This window comes from Martes martes (assembly GCF_963455335.1).
Source record: "Martes martes genome assembly, chromosome: 4".
In the NCBI taxonomy this organism is placed as follows: domain Eukaryota; kingdom Metazoa; phylum Chordata; class Mammalia; order Carnivora; family Mustelidae; genus Martes; species Martes martes.
In genome coordinates this window covers 74,384,769-74,395,143 of record NC_137891.1, presented here as the reverse complement: position 1 = coordinate 74,395,143, position 10,375 = coordinate 74,384,769, and positions in this window count along the sequence as shown.

Here is a 10,375-nt window from a genome sequence, read left to right as displayed (position 1 = left end):
AACCCTGGATGAGTTCTGGGTAGAAGGGAGGAGAACATCAACATATCTAATGTTTATAGCATTTTAGTTCAGTGGTTATGTTGGGGCTGTATTTGTGTCTGAGGTCCCTAGTTTCTTATTAAATAGAATCATCACAGGTAGACAGAAGAAGTGCTCTTCCCTGCCATGTTTGACAGAAAAGAGCAGCCTGGCAGAACTCTACTATTTAATTTTACAAATATTCCCATAGATGTTGCATTGGTTTCCTGTGTTTGCTGTCACAAACTAGCACAAACTTACTAAGAGTATTTATTCTCTCACGATTCTGGAGTCCTGAAGTCCAAAATCAGCGTCACCAGGCCAAAAACAAGTCTCCAAGGGATAATCCATTCCTTGCCTTGTCCAACCTTCTTTGGTTTGTGGCCGCATCTCCTGGATCTCTGTTTCATGGTCACGTGGCCTTTAACTTTTCTGTCTTTGTCAAATCTGCCTTTGCTTTCCTCTTATTATAAAGGTATATCTCATTTAGGATTATATGTTCAGATAATCCAGGATTATCTCTCCATCTCAAATCCTTAATGTAATCTCCTTGGTAAAGCCCTTCTTTTTTTTTTTTTTTTTTTTAAAGATTTTATTTATTTATTTGACACAGAGAGATCACAAGGAGGCAGAGAGGCAGGCAGAGAGAGAGAGAGGGAAGCAGGCTCCCTGCAGAGCAGAGAGCCCGATGTGGGACTCGATCCCAGGAGCCTGAGATCATGACCTGAGCTGAAGGCAGCGGCTTAACCCACTGAGCCACCCAGGCACCCCAGTAAAGCCCTTCTATGGCCGTAAAGGTAACATGCCCAGACTCTGGGGATTAGGACATGGATCTCTTTTGGGGGCAAGGGGATCATTGTTTAGCATAACATAGATGCCCTGGACAAAGGAAAATGAATCAGACATACATCTTTCCCTTACTAAGGAACTTGCCTACATAACTAGGTACAATGAAGATAATTACCGAGTACCTATGTAGCTAGTAATACAAATGATCTTAGTAGAGCCAGAACCAGTGGGGCAAGGGGCATTGACAGAAGAGCCTAACGGATATGGATAAACCTACTTACCTTAAGGAGGTCACAGGGTAGCCTTCGCTGGGAAATGGGGGATAATAACAGAACCTACCTTATGGACTCTGGGTGAGGATTAAATAAAATACTTCATTTAGGGCACCGATCAATGATGAAGGCTCCCTAACCAGTAGATATTGCCATTGTTATTCTTGTATGTTTGCAACAGGTGAATTATGCATTTTTTTAACATGCCTTAGACAGAAAAAGACTGGGGAGTTATATATGTTCTTAAGCTCAGGAGATGGTAACTGGTACAACTGGATTTAGGCTTTTGGTATAGAGCCCTGTGCCCCTGCCATTAAACCACATCTTTTTTCCTGGGGCAGAAAGTAATTGCTTAGGGGAGGCAGAGATGAAGGGCTTCTAGGTTTCCCAGGAGGCAGCATTCACTGATAGCTGGGCAAAGACAGGAGAACTTCCTGGAGGAGGTGGTTCTTAAGCAGGATTTTTTAACAATGGGAAACATTTAGAGATGCAAAAAGCAGAGGACAGGCTTTCTAAGTGGTGGAACATGACCCAGGGCTTAGCCACTCAAAAAGTTGGGACACCTTCCAAAAAGCCAACAACAATACTTTCTATTGAGGTCAGACTATCCTCACACAGAGTGGAAGCCACGCAGCTCAGTCCAGGAAACCAGCTTGCAAAGGTCTCTTATATACATACATTTAAGTATTTTGCCAGAACCCTTCACTCCTTTGGCAGAAAATGGCATTTTATATCATATGACATCACTGAAACTGGATTTCTCAGTGTAGGACTTTCCTACTGGGAACAAATTAGGGAAAACTTACAAGTTATAGACAAGTATGCAAGTCTTGAGCCTGTGTTTTTCTGTAAACAGGAAGTCGACTTTAAAATTCCTACCTTTCCTGGCAAAGACACTTTTCATTACTGAGGTTGCCCTTGACCTGTATGGCTTCAGCTTTGTCAGTTTCCAACCACAGCAAAACTCCTGCATTTATTTTTCACTCCTGCCTTATTGCTATTGGTCAGATAACAAATCAAATGCAATTTCATGTCATTTTTCAACTTAACCAAAAGAGTATTGGAAGCTTCTTAGATGTCTTTTCAAAAGCCCCTAGTTAATATAGCCCTTGTATCTTTTATTACATCTGAGAAAAAACTCTGCCTAGAAAAGGTCAGGGTTTTTTTTTCCCCTCTGTGGCTGAGCCTTGTTATTAAAGAAAGTATCTACGTTCATGACTTGAGAAAAGGGCCTGCATACTGTGAGTTATTATCAGACTTTGAACTGTGAGTCGTTGGAACATACTGACAGGGAAATTAATTATCTAAAGAAAGTGCAAAAGTGGTACCGTATGGGATTTTTAATAAATACATATATGAAAGAGAGAGCAAATGAAAGCCATTGTTTCCACAAGCAGACATGGTTTCACGTAACAGTAGAACAGCAAGTGCCCTACTTTCCCTATGCATGTGGCTTTTTGAGAAAGGAACTACATGTAAGGAGCCTCTCCTGCTGTTCTCACTGACTTGCAATAACTCCCCTGCCCCTTAAGGCAGAGACAAGCTGGCCTCAGCGAGTTCTCCATTGAGGATCTCTGGATCCAAGCATACCTCCAAGGCCATGTCTGTGGACTTCTGCCCTTTCCAGTACTCAGCACTCAGTATTATTGCCAAGTTATCTGGGGCCTCCTTGGTGTCAAGAGTCTTTGGACAGTCAGTGTGCTGTATCTCATTTCGTTCCTCCCCCGATGCCCCGAGGTGCTGCTTTACAGGACTCGACAAACAGGATGGGGCCCAGAGAGAGGCTGGAGGGCTGTACTCTGAGGTTTGACCCATGGTAATTTTCTTTCCTTTATTCACTGCAGTAAACATCCCCTCAAAATTCAGGTTCACTTTGCTTTCATCCAGAAATGACATTGCAGCTGGTTTTACTAATTATTCATGACATTCATAAATTGACTCCTCTTGGCAAATTTCAATATGAAATTTCTGTCATTTTATAAAAGAGAAAAAAGAAACCTGATAAACAAGTCATGCATCACTACCAGCTCACTGTGTGACCCAGGGAGTCGTTCAACCTCTCTGGGCATTGAATTTCCAGGGATATCTAATTAGATGATCTTTGATCACTTGCTTCCTGTTCTAATGAGCTGGTTCCAAACATCATGAAAACAAACATCCTATGCCTGCATCAGAGAGTTTCAAGATGATTACCTTTGTTACCAGATACGAGCAGAAATAACAATGTCCCCTTTACAGACCTATGGACCACAGGTAAAGGTCAGCAATAGGGCTGTAGGTGAGCTGGCCTTTGCTTCTGTCCAGTCTCTTCTGTCTCCAGCCCTCAGCACATGGGGCCGCTTGCAGGCTCCAAGCAGGCCTGGCTGTCGTTTCCCCCTGGGCCTTACCCACCATTGCTCTTGGCCTGGCAGCCCCCCAGCTGGCTTTCCTCTGCACTCAGCCAGTCATTCCTGTCTTTCAGGATTAACTCAGCCATCCTTCCTCTGTCTTCCCCTACCCCTAACTCAGAGCAGGTGACCCCATTACGATCTCTTCTATGCAATCTCTAATGAATTATAATTGAGTCCTTACCTAGCCTGGAAGTTCTTGAGAATAGCGACTAGATCTCATTCCTCCTCATGGGAATTGCAATGCCCAGCACCGCCTGGCCATGGATGAACAGATGAATGAGTAAAGCACTAGCACACTACCATACTCCTGCCCACTCCTCCGGCCAGACACCATCATTCTTGGACAAACCCCCTCACCATTCGTCACTGCGGAAAAACTTCCAGAAAACATCTCCTCAAACAAAATGTCACCAACTCTATGCCCTAAGGCTGCTCCTAATAACGCAAGGGCTAGTTTCCCTTACGTAATTCTCACTCCTGCCTCTTTGTGCCATCTGAGACAGTACATCTCTCTAGGAGGGGTCAGGAATTTTCTGGCGGCTAGAGCTCTATGGCTTGAGCCTCTGAAAATATCTCTAATTTCAGGAATGGGAACGTGACAACCTAGATAAAACAATCCACTATTAAATCATAGGCATGCTGGGGTTTTTTGCAACCGTTACCCCTGTAGAGGGCAGCCTACATGGGTGGCAAAGGAAAAATTCAAGTTACACAGTGAGATGACTGCTGGCTTGGCCACTCCTTTACTGTCCTCTGAAATTCAATGATACATTCACTCACTGTCTCCCGATGCCACATAGGTGGCTATGAGAAGGCATTGTTCTCGGAATTCAGATACAGCAGGGAACAAAACAAAAGAAACTTCTGTCTTCATGGCATTTGTATTCTAGTGAGCAAAAGACAGACAATAAACAAAATAAATGGGCAAAGCATGTAGTATAGTGGTTAGATAAACCACTGTATCACTATGGTATGGTATCCCATCCATACCAGTATGGATGGGAGAAAATGAAGTCAGGATGGCATTCAGAGAAGGCCTTAAGGAGGAATTAACACCTCGGTAAGAACCTAGAGTTGCTAAGGGAGAGAGCCACGAGGGCATCTGGGACGAAGGAGAAGCAATGCAGAAGCCCTGAGACAGAGCACCCCTAGAACATTTGTGGGATGGCAGGAGGGCCCAGAGTGGCTGGAGAGGAATCCAGGATGGGGAGATGAGTAAAAGAAGAGGTAGGACGTTGGTAGTGGGAGGCCAGTTGACACAAACCTTTAGGACAAAGCAGGGACTTGGCTATTCTTTTAGATGAAACTGAGCTACCGGAAAATTTTAAGCAATCAAGAGTTGATTTGAGTTTTAATAGGTTTACTGGAACTTCAGTATTAACAATAGACTGAAGATTACAAAGGAGAGTGGGAAAACCCATTTCAAGGTTTCTGGAATAATCTAATGAAAGGCTGCTGTGGGAGCAGGGTGGGAGCAATGGAGGTGTTGGGATGTGGTTAGATTCTGGATCTGGTGTGAAGGTAGAAGGGACAGAATTGTAGGGAAATTGGATACAGAATGGGAAGGGAGGAAGAAGAAGTCAAAGGTTATTCTAAACTTGAGGACCTGAGCAAGATGAGTCGCTCTTAACTGAGATGCAAACTGTTGCAGGAGAGGCAGGTGGTTGGGGGGAAGTGAGAGGGCAGAGGACAGAAATCAGGAAATGGAATGTGAACACAAATCTGAGATGCTTACTGGGCAATCGGGGGAGCAACAGAATAGACAGCAATTCTGTATCCTATAATCTTCCCCTGCCTCACCACCAAAACATCCCTGTCTCAAGTGGCTGGCTGGGTTAGACCAACGCCCTTGTGATGGGCGAGTGTCAGCAGGGTGGGCAGGAGGTGCATGGATATTTTCACGATGACTTTTGACTTCCAGTAGCGATACTCTATCCAGCTCCAAACCCTTGGCCTTTAAAGGACTGACCTAAACTTTGCTGAGGTTAAAATATCTAGAAAAGGGGCGCCTGGGTGGCTCAGTGGGCTGGGCCTCTGCCTTCAGCTCGGGTCATGATCCCAGGGTCCTGAGATCGAGCCCTGCATCAGGTTCTCTGCTTGGCGGGGAACCTGCTTCCCCCTCTCTCTCTGCCTGCCACTCTGCCTACTTGTGATCTCTGTCTGTTAAATAAATAAATAAAATCTTAAAAAAAAAATCTAGAAAAGCAGCTTTTGGATATTACAGAGAAAGAGCATTAACAGCTTGAATGTGAAGCGAGGTACACAAGCACCATCCCAGGGGGATTTAACACTTGCTGGGGATCAGACTGGGGAGAAGTGCTCACTCAATCTCAGGACACTGAGCAGGGCCGGGTTCTGCAGAAACACTAGGCATGATCTGTTGGTCAGCTTGCTGTGCTCTGAATTGTAAATTTAACAAGTTTTAAATGTAGTGGATTTTTTAACCTTGTTTTGTTGTTTTGCTTCTTTCTTTGAGAATTACAGTTGTTGTTGTTTTTAAGTAGGCCTTTTTTTCTTCCTTTTTTCTTTCCTTCCTTCCTTTCTTCCTTCCTTCCTCCCTCCGCCTTTTCTTTTTTCCTTTCTTTTCTTTCTTTCTTTCTCTTTAGAGAGAGAGAGGGACCACACCTATGCAGGCAAGAGTGGGGACACCGGAGGGGCAGAGGGAGAAGGAGAGAGAGAATCCTAAGCAGGCTCCATGCCCGGTGTGGAGCCCAACACAGAGCTTGATCTCACAACCGTGAGATCATGACCTAAGCTGAAATCAAGAGTTAGACGTTTAACTGACTGAGCCACCCAGGAGCCCTGAAAATTACACATTCATTTGAAGACAACATGGGTCAAGTCAGCCCCTAATTTCATTGGGAGGTTATGAACATACACATCACATTTTCCATTAACTTAACACTGGGTGGCCGGCTCTGGGAGAGCAGAAGAGGTTAATGTGATAAAACTGGGAGGGGAAGGAGGAAGCCTGCGTAGTCAAGCAATTATCATCATAGTCCCTGCCTTTGACTATTTCAAGAATAGAAGAAAGTACTGACTTCTCTGTCTGGGGAATAGTTTCCCTTCTTAACTTCTAGTTTACTTTCTTATTTTAAACAAATGTTCACTTCACTCCTTAAAGTTTTGTCATTTTTATTCTTTTTCTTAAAGACACTCCCATGTCTGCCTCGGTGACCTTTTGGAAACATTGTGCCAATGTGGTGGCTGATAAATGACATTAAAAGATATTTCCAAGATTTTTGTGGTGCATTGCCATCCTCATCCATTCATTTAACATTCTGGGGTTTTCTTCTTCCTTTTTTTTTTTTTTAAATTGGAAATTCCTTTTAGAAGATGTATTAGTTTTCTATTACTGGCATAACAAATTAGCACAAAATTAGTGGTTTTAAACAATACGCACTCATTATTGTGTCTTGTTCTGTAGTTCAGAAATCTGAATGGAGTCTCCCTGGGCTAACATCAAGCCTTCAGCAGGGTTGTGTTACTTTAAGGAGCCTCTAGGGGAGAATCCATTTTCTCCTTGTTATGGGTTGAATTGTGTCTGCTTCTGTGACACAAAGCAATTAGTAAATAAAAATGGTATGTGAGGTCCTACCTCCAGTACCACTGAATGACCTTATTTTGGAATAAAATCTTAGCAGATGATGATCAAGTTAAGATGAAGTTGCTGGATCAGCCCTAATCCCATACGCCTGTGTCCTTATAAAATGGAGAAAAGTGGACACAGATGCACACAGGGAGAAGGCCATGTGGGGATTGGAGGTACTCAGCCATCAACCAGGCAGCTCTCAGAAGCTGAGACAGAGCTGGAACAGACCTTTTCCTGGCGCCTTCAGAGGGAGCATGGTCCTGCCTCTGTCTTTATCTCAGTCTTCTGGCCTCCAGAGCTGTAAGAGAATAAATTTCTGTCGTGTAAGCCATCCGATTACATGGATGTTACAGCAGCCCTAGAAAACAAATACATTTATCTTTCCTGGCTCTAGAGGCTGTCTGCATTCCTTGGCTTGTACCCTTCCCTACATGCTCGAAGCCAGAGACATTGCATCTCTCTGACCCTTCTTCCAAAGTCACATCTCCCTCTGCCCACAGCCAAGAAATCTAATTTTGAAAGATGCATGCCATTGCGTTGGGCCATCTGGATAATACAAGATAATCTCCTTAGGACCCTTAAATTAATCCCATCTGTAAAGTCCCTTTTGTCACTTAAGGTAACAAAAGTGGAGGTGTAGGGAATTAGGGCATGGGTCTCTGTAGGTGGAGGTGGGACATTATTCTGCTTGCCATGAAGAATATAAGTTTTTAAAGTGGTATATGAAATAGATGAAAACATACTTTTCTCTGTAGGAGTCTGCTAAAAGTAGAAGTCAGGCGTTGGATAACGGGTGAATGTGACATTGATTAACAGAAGGAGCACCAGGAGACGTGGCCTGGGATGGGCAGATCGGGGCAGAATCCTGTGGCAGGAGCAAATAAAGAGGTGCAGTAGAGAGCTGCAATGTTAAGTTCAGAGTAAGAGCCCTGGTTCCATCCTGCCCCACATCCTCTCTATACCTCTGTTTTTTTGTTTGTTTGTTTGTTTGTAATCAAGGGCCACCTACTCTGCAGAGCTCTAGCATGAAGCACATGAGATCGTAAGGAATGGACATTTATGAGGTATGTGTTATGTGGAAGGCATTATATGTGTCATGCTTGATAAACTACAAAGCTCTCTACCAATGATGGTATTATTATTCCCTGATCTCCAGCGAAAACAGGGGCACCAAAGGACAGGAGAGATACTCAGGAATGTGCAAACTTCTCTTTTTACAAGTTTGCTTTGAACTAGTTATGGCATTGATATCTGTTCTAGGGAAAAAGAGGGAAGAGAAAGGGAATTAAAACCTACTAAAATCCAGGGTGCCTTTGTGGCTCAGTCAGTTAAGCATTTGCCTTAGGCTCAGGTCATGATCTCAGGGTCTTGGGATCAAGCCCCATATCAGGCTCCCGCTCAGCAGGGAGGCTACATCTATGTCTCCTTCTCCCTTCGCCCCTCCCCCCAACTCATGCACATGCCTGTGCATGTGCTCTTTCTCTCTCAAATAAATAAAAAATCATAAAAACAAAAACAAAAGCAAAAACCTGGACACCTGGGTGGCTCAGTCGGTTAAGCCGCTGCCTTCAGCTCAGGTCATGATCTCAGGGTCTGGGATTGAGTTCCTCATTGGGCTCCTTGCTCAGTGGGGAACCTGCTTCTCTCTCTCTGCCTCTGCCTGCCACTCTGACTGCTTGTGAGCTCTCCTCTCTCTCTGACAGATAAATAAACAACAAAAAAAAAATTAAAAAAAAAAAAAAAAACCCTACTGAAATCCACCGTGGGTCAGACCCTGAGGGAGCACTTTGTCCATACCTTCACATCTACTCTTCACACTAGCCAAGTAGTGAGGAAAGAAGTTGAGACCTAGAGCATGCAGCTCTGGCTTCCTGCCCAGCCGTCTGACTCCCAAACCCTCTACACCTCACTACATAGATAACCAGGATAATTTTCTCATCTTAAGGTCAAAAGCAAAGCTAGAAAAGAAGGATCAGAAGAACTGCCTTGTCTGATTAAAAGCTGACTCTGAGCTCATTAAATAGGGAACCAAGGGTATGTTTATTGCAATGCTCATTATTTGATCAGGAGTACTTTGAAGATAGAGCATATGCCATTTAAATGACTAATTCTCATATTCAGTATTTCTACAGTGTTCCTACAAGATTAGAGTTCCCAATCTTTTCAGATAATACAACTTCCCACAAGAGAAAGAACATTATCTAAAACATTTGCTCAAACCAAAACAACTTTCAAGGACAATGTAGATATTCTTCTGATGAACACATATTTTTTTCTTATTTCTTTCATAATTAAAAGGAAAATTTTAAGCTTGGGCAAGACCTGTATAAGACAGTGGAAATGTACCTAATTAAAATTCTGTTGGGCCAATTCCATTTTCTCTGTTGCAAAACAAATTATTAAATGTAAGTGCAAACAATACATCTTTCTGGTGATTTTGCTTTATCTTTTCTTTCTTTAAAATTAAGGTGATTATTTGCTTATGAAGCAATTTGTTTTTGTAGTTGATCAACCATGGTCTTGATAGCTTTGGAACCCAAACCATTTAATAACATTTGCAAGGGCTTATTCATTTCAGCTGAGACTTCTTTATTCTCAATTACATATTTTTCATGAATTATTCTGTTCTCTAATATATTTGGATGTCTCCAGTAAGCAATTTCTTCTTAACTTCTCTGGTTGCATTGCTTGTGTTCTGAATGGCACTCCAAACAAGCTCTCCCTCTTCTCTTCATTACCCATCTCTTTCCACTCCCTTTCACACACTTTCTTGCCACATGTCCCTTTAAAATCACTTCCGAGAGGCACCTGGGTGGCTCAGTGGGTTAAAGCCTCTGCTTTCGGCTCAGGTCATGATCCCAGGGTCCTGGGATCGAGCCCCGAATCGGGTTCTCCGTTCAGCGGGAAGCCTGCTTCCTCCTATCTCTCTCTGCCTGCCTCTCTGCCTACTTGTGATCTCTGTCAAATAAATAAATAAAATCTTTTTAAAACTAACTAAATAAATAAATAAAAATAAAATAAAATCACTTCCGAATACACGATGTTACGCTGTCTCTCTCTTCAGAGTGCTCCCTGTAGATCACTCATTTTGGTGAGCTTCTTCTTAAAAAAGATAGTGTTATTGTCACTCCCTACATGCCATCCATCACCAAGTTGCCCCAACTTACCATCTGGATGTTTCTTTAACCCCACACCTACTTCCTCCCTCCTGCCACTGCCATAATTCCTCACCCAAACAACTGCAATAGAATCCTCACCCATCTTCCTTTTTCCCATTATGATCTTCCCAAATTTATCCCCACACAGTTCCCTGA